The 14,683-nt window shown below is 41.6% G+C and overlaps 1 protein-coding gene across 1 annotated transcript in view; it reads right to left on the reverse strand.

The window, feature by feature from the left end:
* cnot6l (CCR4-NOT transcription complex, subunit 6-like) overlaps positions 1 to 14,199 on the reverse strand; it is a 110,202-nt gene extending 96,003 nt beyond the window's left edge. Inside the window, exon 1 of the mRNA XM_078213829.1 lies at positions 13,943 to 14,199. The gene's annotated coding sequence lies outside the window, so the exon portion shown is untranslated. The remainder of the gene's footprint in view (positions 1 to 13,942) is intronic.
* Between the last annotated feature and the right edge of the window lie 484 nt (positions 14,200 to 14,683).

The following is a 14,683-nucleotide window of genomic DNA, read 5'->3' on the forward strand; positions in this document are numbered from 1 at the left end:
TCAACATTCAGCCTCCTACTATACTCCTTATACACCAAATTCCCCTCCAATTTGATTTTCAAGTTTGTTGACGACACCACCGTAGTGGGTCGGATCTCAAACAATGACGAGACAGAGTACAGGAATGAGATAGAGAATCTAGTGAACTGGTGCGGCAACAATAATCTCCCCTCAATGTCAACAAAACAAAAGGAGATTGTCATCGACTTCAGGAAGCGTAAAGGAGAACATGCCCCTGTTTACATCAATGGGGATGAAGTAGAAATGGTCGAGAGCTTCAAGTTTTTAGGTATCCAGATCACCGACCACCTGTCCTGGTCCCCCCCATGCTGACACTATAGTTAAGAAAGCCCACCAACGCCTCAGAAGACTAAGGAAATTTGGCATGTCAGCTATGGCTCTTACCAACTTTTACAGATGCACCATAGAAAGCATTATTTCTGGTTGAATCACAGCTTGGTATGGCTCCTGTTCTGCCCAAGACCGCAAGGAACTACAAAAGGTTGTGAATGTAGCCCAATCCATCACGCAAACCAGCCTCCCATCCATTGACTCTGAAGCAACGGGAAGTGCAGACAAAGCAGCCAGCATAATTAGGGACCCCATGCACCCCGGACATTGTCTCTTCCATCGGGAAAAAGATACAAGTCTGAGGTCACGTATCAACTGACTCAAGAACAGCTTCTTCCCTGCTGCTGTCAGATTTTTGAATGGACCTACCTTGCATTAAGTTGATCCTTCTTTACATCCTAGCTATGACTGTAATAGTACATTCTGCACTTTCTTGTTTCCTTCTCCATGAACGGCCTTTGTCTGTATAGCGCGCAAGAAACAATACTTTTCACTGTATGCTAATACATGTGACAATAATAAATCAAAATCAATGGCTCCACAGCCCTGAGGGGTAGAGAATTCCAAAGATTTACCATCCTGAGTGAAGAAATTCCTCCTCATCTCAGTCCTAAATGATGCTCCTCTTATTGGGTTCGAGAAAACATTCCCGCTCCTCCAACACAGCCATGAGGGCCAAGATCAAAGGTTTTTTAGATTGTAAAGAGATGAAGGGATGAGGGTAATGTGGGGGATAAAAGTCAGGCATTATGTAATTAAATGGCAGAGTTGGTTCAAGAGCTCACAGCCTACTCCTCCAACATCCTATTTTCCCATGTTTCACTTTTAGTATACGTGCTGAAATACAATTGCAGTCTATGGTGCGTGGACACAGCCATGGAAAACATTCTTCCCTTTTGAGCTATGCAAGAAATTTTGTAAGTTTCGATGAGATCACACCCTAGGCCCAGTCTTCTCAAACTCTCCAGGTCAATCACCACCATCCCAGGGGTCAGTTTGGTGAACCTTCGGTGCATTCCCTCAATGGTAAGTATACCCTTCCTAGTTGTGTGTCATCAGCAAACTTATTATTACATTTGGTCCCCACATCCAAATCATCAATATAGATTGTGAATAGATGGAACCCAAGCACTAATCCTTGCGGTACCACACTTGTCACAGATTGCCAATTTGAGAATAATCCATTTATTGCTACTCTGCTCCATGCGAGTACATGACCCCCAATTCCATGGTGCTCTAATTTTGTCCACTAACATCTTACATGAGACCATATCAAAAGCCTTCTGAAAATCCAAATGCACTACATCCACTGGTTCCTCCTTATCTATTTTGCTAGTTAATCCTCAAAATACTCCCAATGAGTCTGTTAAACATGATTTCCCTTCCATAAATCCATGTTGACTCAGCCCAATTCTACTGAGAAGATCAGCATGGGCCTGTGCAAAGACATGCAAATTTCTGAAGTGACAAAAAGGTTTCTAAAAATTAACTTCCTCTAACATTTATTATTGTAAAAAGATACACCTTGTTGAATAAGGTATTACCGTGCTTTTGTGTTTTAAAATGGCATCCTCTTCATAACCTTGAAAAGCTAATGCTATAATTGTGGAATGTCAAATGTCTGCAGCGATATAAAAAAATTTTCACTTCTCTGCTAACCTCAATCTTTTATTGTTTTGTGAACTATAATGTGCCGAATGCTAATTGACTTCTTACCAGCTTGCTGACATTACTGCTGGCACACGCCAAGGCTTTCCCTGGATATGGCCTCAGATTTAAACTGTGAGGAAAGGGGAAACCACGCCACAGAGATCATTAGATCACGGTGGACAATCTTCTTTGAGGTCAATGCTGAGTACCCTTGCTTCAATGGGGACTGCGAAATCCCGGTCAAAGTTTATTCCGAACATGGTGTTTTTTTGATTAGAAACAAAGCCATTCATAAAGACAAAATAATATTTTCTTTACGTTCATATGCAGCAGCTACTACACCCAATTATAAATTAGAATAGATTCTGGGAGGCAACACATATTTACCTTTTTGAAACCAAGATTAAAAAAAACAATAATCAGATAAATCCTTCACTGGCTAACAAATCATGTACTCAACTGTCGAAAACACAGATCCTCGGGGCAGTACATGAGGACCAAATAAGCATTATGAAATTATATTACCAATTTTAAGGACAATGGTTTTGAAGGTACATTTCAAATTTTAAACCTTTAAATTGAGTTTAAAAGCTTTTTTTCCAAAACTGGAAGTATGGACAGTCAACTTGGCACTTCAGTGTTTGCTCAAACCTTGTCAGACTCTTATCTCCAGAATTGGTTACAAGGAATCACTAAAATGCATAGGCTACTTCAAGAATGTCCATTGAATTGTTAAGGTGAAAACACTGTGGCTTCTAGGACTTTGATGTTTTTAACTTCCTTAAACAAGGACTTACTGAAAATTAACAAAGCAGCCATTTGTGTTTCTGAACTGTATAAAATGCGGCTGCAAGAAGCCATATTTGATGAGTGCACAGAGAACCCAGAAGACTTCAGGAAGTCAGTTCCAGCCTACAACTGAACAAAATGTGAACAGCATGCAAGAGTTTTGTTTCTCTCAAGTCCCGAGAGTCACAGAGTCAGCCATCCAAAAAAAGCATCCCTGGTCTGTTGAAAAGAAACCAGACAGACAATCTTCAAGTATAGGCACCAGCAGTTTCCAGTTTTCTAAGAAACTAACCTTCATCTTGGTTTTAAACCAAACTATTTTTTTTAATTGAATCACCTCGCAAATTAAAAGGGGGCTACACACCAAAATTATTAGCTCTCAGACTACTGTGAGAAAACGCCTTTTACGTGTTTGACACCAAAAAGCAAACATCTGCTCAAGAAACTTCCTAGGCAAAACACAGCAAGTGTGTTAACAGCAGATCATAGTACTCGAATCCTTTAGCACAGTTGCTTCATGCACATTCATCTTTTAGACCAATATTAATTTCAATCTCTGAAAGGAATCCATTATAGGTTCTGAAGGCTGCCCAATCCATGTGTCCCAAAATAAAAATAGCTCAGTACTATCAAATTAAGAAGTCCAAACAGATAAATACTACGTTAATATCTTCACTGCTATCAATGGGGTAACTGTGTAAGTCAAAAATGGGGCTGAGGGTTTAATAAAAATGGAGGGGGATTGCAGCATATGTTACAAGTCAAAACAAAAACTTTGTCACGAGCTGCGATTAGTGTTCACTATATATAACTATCACAGGGAGTAATTGTGATAAATCACATAGATGCATTTAAGGGAGACCTTAATCCTGAGGAAGAAAGAAATAAGAGGGCCATGTTGACAATGAGATGAAGATTGAGAGGATGCGCCAATGGAGCATAAATGTCAACATTGACTGGACTGAATGGCCTGTTTCTATGCTCTATGTCCTTTACTACTGTGTGTAATCAGATATGTTATATGTACAGCAGTTCTAAAAATAATTTTCCATTATACAATTTGAATTAGTTTGCTCAAGTATCTGCTTAATACACTTGCTGAGATTAAGGCATGGTCTCGTCTTATTCTTAGCAATTTTCTTTTCTGAAAAAGTACAAGCAAATTCGATCTTGAAAGTAAATAAAGCTTCTGATGGAAACCAATATGGAGCGGAGGAGGAAAGGTAGCAGGAAGGACAATGTGGGGCCTCCAGCCTCACCATGTTGGCAGAAGGGGCTCAAGTGGAAGATTACATAGAAATTAGAAGTGGGAGTAGGTCATTCAGCCCTTCAAGCCTGTTCCGCCATTCATTTTGATCATGACTGATTATCAAATATTCTGATTTCACCTTCTCCACATCCCTTTAGCCCCAAGAGCTAGAATGTAAACATAACATAATTACAGATGAAGGAAGTGACAGATAGGGAGGGCAGCAAGTAGGGAGGATTTTTGCTGTGGGGAGTAGGGGTTATGTTCAACAATACAAGTGTGAGTAGATCAGTTACACTACAGACAAGGTGCAACATGAGGCTCTTATTCCTTCAGCATGTTTAAAGCCCATGTGTCAAAATGGTATTCCATCCATTCCGCATTAATGTGTTATGTTAATTGTGAAATATTTGATGTCAGGGTACAAAAATAACCAAAAACTAATAGAATATTAGCCTATATAATGAGAGAAGTGGAAGCTTTCCTACAATTATACAAAGTACTGGTTAGATCAAATTTGGAGTACTGAGTACAGTGCTGGACATTGCAACTTTGAAAGCACACGCTGGCCTTGGAAGGACTGCAGCGTAGGTTCCCAAGAACATTATCTGGGCTCCAAGGGTTAGCTTATGAGGAGAAATTACACAAACTAGGCTTATTTTCCTAAAAGCATAGGTTAGGGGTAATTTAGATGAGCTTAAGATGTTGAAAGTAATTTATCAAGGATATGGTGAGAAATTTTGCCTGCTGGCATGGAGTCTAGGCCATGGAAATCATAAGACTATACGACAGAAGCCACTCGGCCCACTACGCCTGCTCCGCCAATCTCATCCCCATTCTCCTTCCTTTTCTCTATAACCCCTGATCCCCTTATTAATCAAGAACCTATCTATCTCTGTCTTAAAGTCACTCAATGACCTGGCCTCCACAGCCTTCTGTGGCAGAGTTCCACAGATTCACCACTCTCTGGCTGAAGAAATTCCTCCTCATCTCTGTTTTAAAGAATCGTCCCTTTAACCTGAAGTTGTGCCCTCTGGTTCTCGTTTTTCCTACTAATGGAAACATCCTCCCCACGTCCACTCTATCCAGGCTTCGCAGTATCCTCTAAGTTTCAATAAAATCACCCCTCATCCTTCTAAACTCCAACGAGTACAGACCCAGAGTCCTCAACCGTTCCTCATATGACAAGCTCTTCATTCCAGGGATCATTCTTGTGAACCTCCTCTGGCCCCTTTCCAGGGCCAACACATCCTTCCTTAGATTATGGGGCCCAAAACTGTTCACAAATGAGGCCTTATACAGCCTCAGAAGTACATCCCTGCTCTTGTATTCTAGCCCTCTCGACATGAATGCTAACATTGCATTTGCCTTCCTAACTGTCAACTGAACCTGCACGTTAACCTTAAGAGAATCTTGAACAATGGCTCCCAAGTCCCTGTGTTTCTGATTTCCTAAGCATTTTCCCCCATTTAGAGAATAGTCTATGCCTCCATTCCCCCTTTCAAAGTGCATAACCTCACACTTTTCCATGTTGTATTCCATCTGCCACTTCTTTGCCCACTCTCCTAACCTGTCCAAGTCCTTCTGCAGCCCCCCCTGCTTCCTCAATACTAACCTGTCCCTCTACATATCTTTGTATCATCTGCAAACGTAGCAACAGTGCCTTCAATTCCTTCATCCAAATAGTTAATGTATATTGCGAAAGGTTGTGGTGCCAGCACTGACCCGAGGCACACCACTAGTCACCGGCTGCCATCCTGAGAAAGAGCCCTTTATCCCCACTCTCTGCCTTCTGCCTGTCAACCAATCCTCGATCCATGCCAGGATCTTGCCCTTAACATCATGGGCTCTCAACTTATTTAACAGTCTCCTATACGGCACCTTGTCAAAGGCCTTCTGGAAATCTAAATAAATCAAATCTAAATAAAGAGCCAAGCCATTCAAGAAAGTAAGAAACTCTTCTTCATAACAATGGTGGTAAAAAGACAGAACTCGCTCCCACGAAAGGCAGTAGATACTAGCACAATTAAATAATTGGAGAGCTGTATATTGCTTCGTTATACAAAGGATACGGAGCCAAGGCAGGTGAATGCGATACAGATCGGTCATCATCTTACTGAATGTTGGGACATACTTGAAGGAATAAATGGCCTCCTCTGTTCTTAGCATGCCACACTACATTATGATTCACATTTTACACCATAATATTAAGTTGATCCGAATGAAGTTGTAACATACAAGCGAGAGAGAGAGAGAGATCACAAATATTTCTACTGATTACCCAGGATTCAAAATAAATCATTCCTTTATGCCTCAACAGTAACAGTACTTACTGTTTTTAGGGCCCTTGTAATATTTGTGGAAAATAAAAATCAATGAAAGAACATGAAATAATGCGATTAATTTGGGATGAAAACATTGCCATCTGTAGACTTCAGGGCTTTTAACCGAGATGAACAATCTTTCTTAAAGTGGCACAGGAACAGGAGTAGGCTATTTAGGGAGGTGGTGGCATTATGGTGTTTTTACCAGATAGCAATCCAGAGACGCAAGCTAATTCTCAGGGGACCCAGGTTTGAATTCCACCACAGCAAATGGTGAAATTTTAATTCAACAAATGATGACCATGAATCGATCATCATAAAAACCCATCTGGTTCACTAATGCCCTTTAGGCAAGGAAATCCACCATCTACACTGGTCCGGCCTACATGCGACCCCAGCCAATATGGCTGACTCAAGTACCCTCTGAAATGGCCCAGCAAGCCACGCATTTCAAGGGCAATAAATGCTGGCCCACTAATGCCCATATCCCGTGAATGAATTAAAAAAGGTCCCTCGAGCCTGTTGCATTCAATAAGATTACAATCTGAAATGCAAGCTCTGTTTCTCTCTCCACAGGTGCTGCCATAACCTGCATCCAGCATTTTCTACTTATTTCAGATTTCATGTATATGCATTATTATATGCTTCTTAGTGTTACTTCTCCTCTTTAATTATGGCAAGTCTACACTGCACTCCTCTAAGGCCAATATATCCTTAAGTACTCAAGGTGTGGTCTAATCTGGGTTCACATTTGCCTGTACTGAAATCGATTTGCCAAGCACTTATCCATCAATATCTGTAATTTTAAACTTCCATCCACATTACAATATTCATTGGAAAATTTGGATGTGGTTTTATATATTTATGTGACTGAAAATGGAGACTAGCTAACATAAGACAATGTGTTTACTTAAATATAATGCTTTATATATAGCATTTATACTGGAGTTAAACATCATGGTACTTCACAGGAACATTATCCGGCAAAATTCAGCATTGATCATATAAAAAAAATATTGGGACAGCTTTTCAAAAAGTTAGTAGAAGAAGTGGATTTAGGAGCAGTGTCTTGAGTTTGAGAGGCAGAGAGTTTGAGAAGGAATGCAGAGTCAGCAATGGGAAGACAAGGAAATGGGATGAGCAGGAGGCAGAATGGGAGAAACAGAGTGCATTCAGAGGGGTTATAGGTCTGAAGAATATGATGCCGATGGGCAAGGTCAGAGAAAGAGTTGAATATAAGCAATGAGAAAGAAAACATTAGGTATCTTTCAACTTCTAAATGTTTTCAAAGCCCTTTCCCCTTTGCACAATGTAAACAAAATTGATTTACACCATCTCCTGTTAACACCTCTCGCCACAAACCAGCTCGATGTGGATTCCCTGGCATAATTCAATTCCTACCTCTACATACAGCCAGTTCATCCTCAGCTTCTCTTCCCATCCCTCCATTTATCTTCAGACCTCTTCTCTTTTGCATACTATTTAATACTATCCACAGGTAGAGTCAACAATTACATGCAAGCTGCAGTTTCAGTTCTCTACTGTTCTCCACTGCTCCTTAACCACAGTGCTATCAGACTGCCCAGCATCAAGGCTTGGATGAGGCAACTTCCTCCAGTTCAACATTAAGAAGTCAACCATTGATCTTGAGCTTAAATTTTATAAGCAACTCACTCATTTCTAAATCAACCAAATAATTTATGTGCAAGTTATTGGCATTGCTCAAGTAATGGTCAAAAAAGAGACACAAGTTAGCACATAAATATTCACACTTTGCTTCAGGAACCCAGGGTACCAATGAGAAGGATCGACAGAAGTAGGTTATTGAGAAAAAATGAATGAACGCAAACAGATCACCAAATTGTTTGCTTGGCAGGTAATTCAGTGATGGATCCAGAATATGACATGAAAAAATGCAGACTTTTTTCACACCACAATTACGTCTTTCTGATAGCACTTCCTGAATTCCAAAGTCATGCTTCTAATTTTTCTGCAGAGATCTAGATAAATTAGCATAATTTCAAGATAATCAATTTATTCTTGTTAGAACGAAAAGAATAAAAAAGCAAGAATCAACAGACTCCCCCTTGAGGATGATTGCTCATAATTTAAATTATTTAAAAAGGAATTTGAAAAAGTTACAGATAGACAACTTAAAAGTTAATTTTGAAATACCTAGAGTCAAAGCTAAACTGTAAAGTGAGCAATTTATGGCTTTCACATATAATTGACCAGAATTAAGAAATCAATCCCTTTAAGCCAACAACAAAAACTGCCCAAGGCACTTCACGAGAGCGCTATGGAACTAAAGTTTGACATTGAGCCATACATAATTACTGAAGCTTCAGCAATCATGGAAAGAAGACCTGGGAAGATTATCCCCCTGGGTCCTGGACTTTATCTGGAAGCCTTGCTGCAGGTCCAGAAGTTGTTCAGTGATGTTTGCTGAAGATGGGAGGAAGACACCAGTGTCTCAAATCAAGCAGGCTTGATTAAAGTGACTGAGGAATTGAGGGAAGAGAAGGATTGTGGGCATCAAGATTCAAGGCCTTCAGGAAACAGAAAAGGCATGTGACACAACATTGGAAAAACTGCCAACTGCCAAACTCTGGAGTCCACAACATTGTCCTGCACATCACTCCTCAGAACACACCTTGCAATCCCACTCATTCCTCTTCCATGAACCTCCTTACATCCAACTGCATCTGAATATCCAACACTTGTAAGGCTGCAACTTCAATTGACCAGATGTTATATGCCAAAGCCAAAAGACTTTTCTGAATAAAGTAACACTGCTGAATGTTGCGAGTGGCTTTCACAGATAGTGAGGCTCATTTGAGGTGTGCTGTAGTGCAGTGGGTAGAATCCCTGCATCTTGAGTCAGAAACTCCTGATTCGAGTCCCACCCCAGGACTTGGTGAGAAAGGCGCATTGATAACACAGCCAAATGCAAACCCTTCCAACACGCTCAAAGAGCAAGAGCTATTCCTGGTCAGCTACGCTATGGAAAAAATGTTGAAGCCTCTACCACCACTACCCACAGATCCGAAACATGCACGTAGCCACAGAAACCTGGACTCCAGGTGAACTGGAATGCACCACCATGAACCATTATTTAAAAAACTAATTTGAATATCTTTCAATTTATTTTGCCAAATGAAGATGCTTGCTAGAAAAGTTAGTGTGTGGAACCAGAGCAATGATGACTTGGATAGTGCAATAGAAAGATTAAAATTTGCCAAAAATATCAAACTTTAAAGTGTGGCAAAGTGGTGAGAGGGAGAGACCACAGCAATGAACACCCAGCTCCAGTCCATAATTGAAGTGGGAAGCTGATGAAAAGGGTTAGCTATATCCTTTTGTGCCATTAGAAAGGGTTAAATTTGTTTAATCACTGGGAGTTGAGTACAGACAACAGAAAAAACCCAGACAGCATCTCCAGCTAAAGTCAATTCATCAGATCTGGCAATGTGAATTTCAAGGCCTGAGGCAAGACTCAGGTGAGCCCACTGATATTTTTGAGCATCGCACCATTACTGACCCAGCACTGGAACTAGCGCTTCATCCCCCACATAAAGTATTAGAACTAAAAGGAAATCTTGCAATACAGCTCATGAGATGGGAGAAAAGGTAATCACCAGAGTCACAGAGTCTGCAGATTAGGTAAATTTCATCATGGTGAGAGAGAAGCCAAATGGACAGCAAAGAACTTGAATGGAACCCAAAGATCTTTCATGCAATAAAGGAAAATTACTCCACTATTCCAACATTGGGAGAGATCACATCAGCACTGGCAGAGGCAAACATTTTCAGCAAACTTGATGCCAGAAATCGCTCCTGGAGTATGTAGCTTGATGAGCAATCTTTGCTGTTGACAAAATTCAACATGCCCTTTGATCAGTAAAGATTCCTGTGTCTACCTCTTGGCAGTCAGTCAGGATGTGTTCCAATTGAAAGTAAATGAGACATACCGAAGATGTAAAGAGCAGTCAGATCTTTGTGTAGATGACAAAGATCATGATCACTATCTACTTAAAGCCATGGAAAGAACCAGGATAGCAGCAATCAAGCAGACAAATGCATTGTGAAGGTGACAGAATGTCAGTTCTTTGGGATGGTGCAGCTGACTGAGTCGAGCTGAGTCCTGTAAAAGTCACAGTCATCTTGGAGATCTTTGCTCCAAGAATTAAGAGCTGGGAATTTTCCTCAACTTGATCAAGTTCATGTTTCATTTCATACATCAGAACACACAGCAAACCTACAAGAGCTGATGAAAGAAGATATTGATAATCAGTGAGAGTGGAGTTTCAACAAACTTTAAGTCACATGCAAGGAGACAAATGTCAGAGAGAAACCTTGCACTCTGCAAGTAGACCATCTATAAAAGGACTGGGAGAAGCCCTGATACAAATGGGAAGACCAACAGAATTTGCATCCAAAGCTCTAATTTCATATCAGAGCAGATATGTCAATATAGAGAGAGTACTTTTGGCAGTCGAGTCTGTATGTGAGAAATTCCATACATATCTCCATGGGATAAAAATCACAGTGGAGAGTGATCATTGTCCACTGCAACAGATCTACAAGAATCTGTGTAAAGCAGCAGCAAGACTAGAGATGATTCTTGAGGCTTCAGAGTCACAATCTCACTCTGAAATACAAACCAAGAACAGAAATGGTGCTAGCAGGAGCCCTCAGTTGTCACAACAGAAATATTGGATAACAGATTTAGGTATAAAAATCCATCACCTAATGAATGTAACACCACTGAAATGGAGTATAATGTGGGAAAATGTCAGGTCATCCACTTTGGTGGAGAGAATAGTAAAGCAGATTTAAATGGAGAGACACTACCGAATGTTGATACACAATTGGAATCTGGGTGACTATGCACATGAAGTTCAAGAAGTTAGCATGCATGCAGGTACAGCAAGTATTTATTGCAAGGCGATGGGAGTATCAAAACAGAAAGTCTTGCTCCAACTGTAGAGGTGTTAGTGCAACCGAACTAAGTAGTTATGGTCTCCTTATTTATAACTTTTATTAACAGGGGGTTGGAGTTTAAGAGCCGTGGGGTTATGCTGCAACTGTACAGGACCTTGGTGTGACCACATTTGGAATATTGTGTGCAGTTCTGGTCACCTCACTATAAGAAGGATGTGGAAGCACTGGAAAGAGTGCAGAGGAGATTTACCAGGATGCTGCCTGGTTTGGAGGGTAGGTCTTATGAGGAAAGGTTGAGGGAGCTAGGGCTGTTCTCTCTCGAGCGGAGGAGGCTGAGGGGAGACTTAATAGAGGTTTATAAAATGATGAAGGGGATAGATAGAGTGAACGTTCAAAGACTATTTCCTCAGGTGGATGGAGCTATTACAAGGGGGCATAACTATAGGGTTCATGGTGGGAGATATAGGAAGGATATCAGAGGTAGGTTCTTTACGCAGAGTGTGGTTGGGGTGTGGAATGGACTGCCTGCAGTGATAGTGGAGTCAGACACTTTAGGAACATTTAAGCGGTTATTGGATAGGCATATGGAGCACACCAGGATGATAGGGAGTGGGATAGCTTGATCTTGGTTTCAGATAAAGCTCGGCACAATATCGTGGGCCGATGGGCCTGTTCTATGCTGTACTGTTCTATGTTCTATTTAAGGAGGGATATACTTGCATTAGAGGCAGCTCAAAAAAGGTACACAAGATTGATTTCCAGGATGGACAGGTTGTCTTAGGGGCAGAGGTTGAGCCAAGATTCATTGGAGATTAGAAGAATGAGATGATCTTATTGAACCACAAGACTTCGGGGGGGGGGGGGGGGGGGGGGGCGCTTGACACAGTAAATGCTGAGAGAATGTTTTGCCTCAGTGTACAGGGGTGCATCTGCAACCAGGTACAGAATTTCAGAATAATGGGTCTCCGATTTAAGATGGTGGAAGAGGAATTTCTTCTCTGCAAAGGTTATTATTCTTTGAAATTCTACCTCAGAGGGCAGTGGAGGTTACATCACTGAATATCTTCAGTGCTGAGTTTTGATCTACAAGGGAGTCTAAAGGTTCTGGGAGGCAGACAATAAAGTCAAGTTGAGGCTATGATCAGATCAGCCATGATCTTACTGTATAGCAGAGAAAGCTCAGGGACCAAATGGTCTAAACCTGTTCCAATTTCTCATGTTCTTGAATGTGCAGGGACAGACAGGACATACTGAAAAAGTACTTAGCATAGTGCATGGGATCTTGAGTTTTATAAATACAGTAGAATATCAAGTTCAAAAGCAGAGGAGTTATGTTGAACCTCTAAAGCAGAGTATCTTGTACAGCTCTGGTCATTAGACTTTTGGAACAATGCAAGGGTCATTGACAGGGTGAGAGAAGATTAACCAGAATGGTTCCAGGGCTGAAGGATTTTCGCTGCAAGTTAAAGAAGCTAGGGTTGTTTTCCTTAGGGCAAGGAAACGGAGGGGAGATTTGATAGACGTGTACAAGATTATGACAACTTTGGATAAGGTAGACAAAAATAGCTGCTCCCATGAGCTGATTGTACAAGGACAAGGGTCACATGAGTGGTGGAAGGTGGAAGGAAGAACTAATTTTCCTTACATAGCAAGTGGTAATGACTTGGAAAACCAAGTTTGAGGGTGGTGGAAGTGAAGACAATGAACAGTTTCAAAAATAGATGGGTTTTTGAGGCAAATACACTCAAAAAGCTACAAGAATAGAGCAAAGAGACAGGATTAATTGGATTATTTTACAGAAAGCCAAAAATGATGGTTTCCTGTGCCATAATGATTACAAATAAAAAAACACCTGTAAATGTTCAAAACACAATCTAAATTCATTTATAACTCAGTTTCAAGTTTTCAAACAGCATTTTTCCTAAACGATGCATGTGAAATGAATGTCAATGGACTTTTCAAGTCAGGCTGATGAGGTTGTGAAGCAAATAAAATAGATTGTTACAATCAAGTAATCCAAATCATGGGTACCAAGAAGCTGGCAATATACACCACCAGTTTCTGTATAAATGTGGTAGCTACTCCTTTCCATTATGTACTTCTGCACTCATTTCTTCTCAAAACAGAGGAAACAACAAGACCTCACCCAACAAAAATAAACTCACCACCAAGTGGGTGCACAGCACAACCAAACTCCAAAACTTCCTACTCAAAAAATAAAGTTTTTGTCCCTCACAAATGTACCATGAATTTAATTTCCGGCCTTTTAAAAGTGAAAGTCTGCAAATAACCACCTCGGCAAAGGTGTTGATTGCTGAATAGAGATTTAAAAATAAAAGATAGTGTCTGAACTTCCCCCTCCCCCCAAAATAAACATTTCCACAAACAGCAGCCCACCCTCTGGGGGAGCAGCAAAGGCCGCACCCGGGGCAGCAGAGCCGGACTCCAGGGTCCGGGCTCAGGCCGCCGCCATCACCCCTCCGCGCGACATTTAAACTCCATCAGCCCCGGGCCGCAGCTCACTCGGGGCCTGGGCATCGCCTCAGCCACCAAGCAGGCAGGCCCGGATAGTGTGGCCCAGGCTCACAATGACCAAACCCGGGGCCCAGGCTCAGGCCCCGCGCCTCCAACTCACCTCCAGCCCCGAGCGGCGCTCACATCTCCCCGGAGCCGCGGCGCGGGAGAGACCGAGAGACGCTCAGCCAGCGATCCGGGTGCCGGTGCCGATCCCGCCCGGAGCCGGAGCCGACTCACTGCATCCTTGTCATGGCGCTGCCGCCGAGCCAGTCACCAACCTCCTTCCCAGCTGCTGGTGGCCAGCACAGGGTGTGCTCTATATACACAGCACGGGGTGGGATATACTGTGTGTGTATAATAGAAACATGTACAGTCCCAACAACATGCAGCATATACCATTCGCACTATATATACCATCACCTACAGATTACGTCATGGAGACTCCTAATGTAAACAATTTATACACTCCATGCAAAATATATACAGGGTGTGCTAAGTATATGCTGCATACTCTGTGCATACTATATACAGTGTGTATATTCAATAAAACCATTACTGCACATAAGGAGGCCAATCAGCCCATCAAGCATACTCCAGCTTGGCAACAGCATGCCATCCAGCCCTCCGAACCTGCTCCACCATTGGATGGGATCAAGGAGGATCTATGGTCTCAATTCTATTTTCCTATCTGCCTCACTTCACACCCCTTGTCAACTGAAATGTATATCCAACTCAACCTTGAATAAGTTTAACCTCCCAGTATCCACTGCTTTCTGATGAAGAGAGTTTCCAAGACTACAGCCCTCGGATAGAAAAAAAAATTATCCTCAGCTCAGTCTTAAAAGGGAATGCTTTTATT

Source organism: Mustelus asterias, chromosome 1, assembly GCF_964213995.1.
Source record: "Mustelus asterias chromosome 1, sMusAst1.hap1.1, whole genome shotgun sequence".
Lineage (NCBI taxonomy): Eukaryota > Metazoa > Chordata > Chondrichthyes > Carcharhiniformes > Triakidae > Mustelus > Mustelus asterias.